The following is a 5,493-nucleotide window of genomic DNA, read 5'->3' as shown; positions in this document are numbered from 1 at the left end:
AGAGCGAGAATCGAAAAGATTTGATGACACCATTAGATCCGAAACGAAAAATTATTTGAAATGGTATATTCGTTTGCCGCTTTCCGAGTCCGAATGGTTAAGTTATGATCGAAACTAAAAATGATTGGGTAAATTACAAGTATACCCTCAGCCCTCTTATAAAAGAGAACTCACTTTCTTTTATTTCATTTCACTTCTTCACTCTTCTCCAAAGAACTCAACTCAGCCATTTTCTAGACCTAGGGTTTGAACCCATTCCTATCAAGATCTGTCCCAATCAAGTCCGAGTTGAACCTCGATGAAGAAGGCAAAGTCGTCGGCGTTGTTGAGCTCTACGTCCTCACCCCATCCAACCTCCATTTCCTCTTCTTTTCTCTTGGTCTCCCACAAGAATCAGCAAGTGGGTTTTTGTATAATCACTTGGAACCTCATCCAAATCATAGGAGAGTCGTTGTTGGTCATTAGGAAGCGAGGAGAACACCTTCAAAGAGGGTTTCACAACCAACCACTCCGTTGGCACCCGAGTTCAACCACTTTTGGAACTTCGAGCCGCCTAACATTGATCCGTAGTGTTGATTCATCACCATTAGCGTCCACAACCAGGTAAGGGACTTCCAATTCTTATTGGTAACTTTAGATTTCCGAAATGTGCATTTAGGGTTTTAAAACAAAACTTATTGTTTGCATTTAAATCGTAGAAAGTTGTTGTTCGATTTCAAATTCATGGTAGAAGTAGGTGTTTTGCTTATGTTTGATCGAATTTTGATAACAAAATCGTGGGTGGGTAGAATGGTTTGAAGAATGAAAAAGGAAATCGAAAAAGGGATCGAAAAACCCAAAAATCGCGAGTGAGGTTCAGGCTGTAGGCGGGTAGGGTCGGTTCCACCGGCACCTACCGAAGGCATTCTGTCGGTCCCACCGACAGAATGGAGCTTCTGCCACCGACCAAACCAAGAAGCCGCCGAAAATTTTGTTCTGTCGGCAGGACCGTCGGTCCCACCGACACCTGCCGATGAGTAAACTGTCGGTTCCACCGACAGAATCCTGGTTCTGCCACCGACAGCCACCGATAGACACCGTTTTGATCAGAACAGTGTTCTGACTCTTGGCTTGATTTCCTCACACCTTATACACTATTTCTCACCCTTTATTTCATTAAAAACATTTAAGTAAATGGCCATTTACTTTAAGTTCTTTAATGAAATTAATGTTTTACCCCCCATTTCGGAACAATGGGAATGGTTTTAAGATCCAAATCTCAAAGGATCAAAATCCGAATTTTGGTTTAAAGAACAAAACGTAATTTTCGACGTTTTCGGCAAGTTTTCAAAATGAAATAACTTTCGCGTTTCTTTGAATTAGATTACAAAAACTATATGGTGTCGAATCTCATGATCGAGACTTTCATTTTGAAAAACCCGTTTTCAATTTCGAGAACTTTGAAAAATTGAGTTTCTGACACTTAGTCAAATTTTCACCAGTTTTCTCTATTTTTAACAGCTTTGGTCCCGAGCATCGCTGGGACCTTGTTTTTGAATAAACTTCGGTGGTTTTCAATGGAAAGACCAAAAGAATGACTTTGGAAGATTAAAAATGAATGATTGATTTGAAAGGATGAAAAATGAGAATGTTGAGAGAATGGGAAAAGGGAATGAACGGTAAAATGTCAGAATCACACCCGAGGGGTGATGTCTGCCTTTTACATTGTATGTTGTGTGTATGTTGTTGAAAGGATATCCAGGTTATTAATGAAAGGGTTGCATGTTTATTTTCGATTATGTTAGCGCGTGCGCTGAGTACTGTTATTTATTTTAGGCCGGGTGGCCACGGTTGCATGGTAGGAACTGGATATTCGTTCTCAACCCTGTTCTGTTAATTTCTCTTTTGTTTTAAATGAAAAATCATATATGTACGTAGCTATTTTGTGAGCTGTTAAAGGGTTTGTGAATGCCTGAAGGGATAGTGTGTCACATCATCCGGAGGGGTACACTATCCTGGGATGTACGGTAGGGACCACCAAACTCATACGTGGTATGAGACGCGTATGAGAGTGGAGTCACAACTGGAATCCGGGTCCATTCCTTTCTTATCTTTACCAGTGAACGTGTATTGTAAAGGTGGTCGTATACGAGTGGAGTGTCATTTGGGAATTACATGCACGCCTGATAGGCATAGACGAAGATGATTAGTCAGTGATCACTAACAATCTAGTAGTAGTCGAACGTTCTGACACATCGAAAAGAGACCCATTGCTTACGGTCACGTCAAACGGCCAGCCTGAGCCGGATAAATGGTTCCGCAAGCGTGGTAGACACGACCAGCCACAAAATCAGGAACTACGATGTTATTGGGGAATATCATGTCCTGACTGGGAGCGATCCAGTCGTGAATCCCAACTCTTTAATTCCAATACTCCACCACTTGTATTATGTATCTGTTGTTATATTTCGAATTACAAACTGAGAAGCATGTCTATTATTTTAATGTTGTCAACATTATTTGCATAAAATGGAAAATGTATAATGAGTATGGATGATTGATGTTATGTGTAATTTTTAAACTGTTTAGTTGCTCATCCCTGGCTATATGTACCAGTTGATCGTACTTCATCTTGTAAAACCTTGCATGTATTAAAAATATTCAGTATGATTTATTCGATCATGCTTAGGAAGGGTTATTGGTAGGAATTGGCTGTGGACTTGCTGGGTAACTTTCGTTACTCACCCTTTCCTTCCTATTTTTTTTAGTTTCAGCACTTGCAGTTGTCGAGGCAGGCGTAGAGGCAGTAATTGAGGAGTATTTGGTCGATCAGATCGACGATCAGAGTTTATTGCCTGGTGAGCACTAGGGCCACATCCCTTAGGGTTGTCAGTTTCATCCAGGATGTATGTAGTTTTTGGATTGAGAGTTTAGGCCTATGTTAGAGTGAGAGTATTTTGTAAGCCTGTATATGATTAAATCTTCCGCACTCTGATCTACTTACATGTTAGATGTAATTAGTCTTCCGCTGTTATTTTCCTGTATCTACATTTTTATATACAGGTTTTGTTATAAATTGGTTAATCAGGTTTGAGTTCCGTGAAACGCTAACATAAATAGAGGAGACCATGCCGAAATTTCAAAGTGCCACCTAGTACCTTGGGATTTCGCCTTGGGAGTTGTGTTAGCGTTTGGCGGGGCGTCACAACAAAAGTTAGAGCATGCTCACTTGATTGAAAACCTGAAAAGATAATTTAGGCAAAAATTAGAGCAATTAAAAACAAATCTTAGTCAAGTTGAAAACTTGGAAGGTGATCCGAGGCAAAACGTTGATAGTTCGAATAGCCAAACTTCACCGATTTTGGGATAAACAATTTTAATCGTTATGCAATTAATACCCAGTTTGAATCAAATATTAACTCAGTAGATAAAAGACTCTTATCTATGATTATGAAAAGCTTCACTTCCCTAAGAGAACCAATAGGGAAAAAAAAATAGATTCTGTGATGAATTTTAAAAGAAAATATTATGTTCAAATTTCTTTGAGCCTTACTTAAAATCTTCAATATAAAAAGTCAAAATTAAAAGTTAAACCTTTATTGCACTTGCGATAATCAAAATTTCAAATTTTCATAGCATGGGACACCTTTCTTTTCTGAAGTGTGTAGTTTTCCCCTTTATACTAGAGGTACTATTTTTGAAACTGCGTTCAATTATCCTCAATGCAATGTTTTCTGTCAATTAAGGGGTATTTTGTTATCAGGTTTGATCAATTTCAACCCTAAAGGATAATGTTAACTCTAAATTAAAGATTACCCTCTTGATAGTAATTTTTGAAAACCCCTAAGGTTCAAAGAAAGTTAAAATGTTGACTTGACCTTCATAAAATCTATCTCTTTGTAAAATAAAAGAAAAGAAAATTAAAAAAAAATCCAAAAGCAGTGTTCATCCCCCGTTTATTTTGCCCAAAAAAATAAGTTCACTACTTTTTCACCCCGAGTAGGTAGAGTAGGACTCCACAAAAAAAATAAGTTTATTACTCTTTCACCTTGAGCAGGTAGAGTAGGACTAAAAAAAAAAAAGTTCATTACTTTTTCACCTTGAGCATGTAGAGTAGAATTTCTCAAAAAAATAAGTTTATTACTCTTTCACCCCAAACAATTAGAGTAGGACTCTAAAAAAAAAAAATTCATTACTCTTTTACCCCGAACAGGTAGAGTAGGATTCTAAAAAAAATAATATATAAGTTCATTACTCTTTCACCCCGAGCAGGTAGAATAGGACTCCCCAAAAAATAAGTTCATTACTCTTTTACATCGGGCAGGTAGAGTAGGACTTCCCAAAAAAATAAGTTCATTACTCTTCCTCATCTAACACTTCCAACACAAACGCCCCATAACCACAGCCAAGCTACAACTAGCATCGACGTATTTGTTTTTCCCTTTTTTGCATAACAACAGCCACGACAACGTCCATCTTTGTTATTATTTCTTTTATCTTATAGCCAGCAACCACAACAACTATCGCAAGCCTCTTGGGTCGTATATGAAAGAACCAACCCATTACTATTTCGTCCTATAGGTAAGTTATTTTTTATTGTTCTCTTCTTTCTCTCCTTATTCTTCATAGAAAATTCTTTTTTTTTCTTCTTCTGTTTTTATGTCCCTATAGTTATATATGCCCTTCATTGATATCTTACATTCATTTTGGCATCATGATCATCATAGAGTTTATCATGGGGGAAGTTTTTCCTGTTAACAGGGCTATGTAATGTTTTATTATGTTTAGACTGATTCACAATAGGAGAGATGCATTATTGTATTATTTTTGCATATTAATAGGATTAGGAGAATAGTTTTTTTTAAACTTTACAATCATCATGCTCGAATTGGATTTGTATGACTTATGATGATAAAAGTTCAAGATCTTTTTATTATTTTAAAGTTAGAAAATATTTTTATTTTTTGCGATAACTTGATAATCTCGTGCTTAATTTGACATATATGATGAGTTTGTGATGGCTTGAATTTTGTGACTAGGAGTAATCATCCCATATGATTTCGTGGCAAGGAGTTTGTGATGATTTGAAAATTATTCTATACGATAGTGCATTTTTAACTTGATGAATGTGCATATTTTTTAATGAGGACTATATTCGAAAATTGAAAGTTGTGAATGTTTATTTAATTTAGAAATTGGATGAATATGTTTATTTAAGTTGTGCAAGTTTTAAATTTGGAAACTTTATAAGCATTACTATTTTGCCAATTTCCAATTTGGTAATTCGTCAAACGTTTGTAATTTTCTAATTTGGCAAGATTTATTTTATTAATTTTTAATTTGGGAATTCATCAGATATTTATAAATTTCTAATTTAGGAAATTTTAAATTTCAAATTTAGAAATTTCATAAGTTTCCAATTTAGCAATTTCACATTCCTAATTTTTTAATTTGGAAAATTTTCATAATTCCCATTGTTGTTGATTTGGAAAATATTTGCATATGTGAGTTTTT

The sequence above is a fragment of the Akebia trifoliata genome, chromosome 13 (assembly GCF_017979445.1).
Source record: "Akebia trifoliata isolate Shusen 1 chromosome 13, ASM1797944v1, whole genome shotgun sequence".
NCBI lineage: Eukaryota > Viridiplantae > Streptophyta > Magnoliopsida > Ranunculales > Lardizabalaceae > Akebia > Akebia trifoliata.
The sequence above is the reverse complement of the archived record's forward strand: the minus strand, read 5'-3'. Positions refer to the sequence as shown.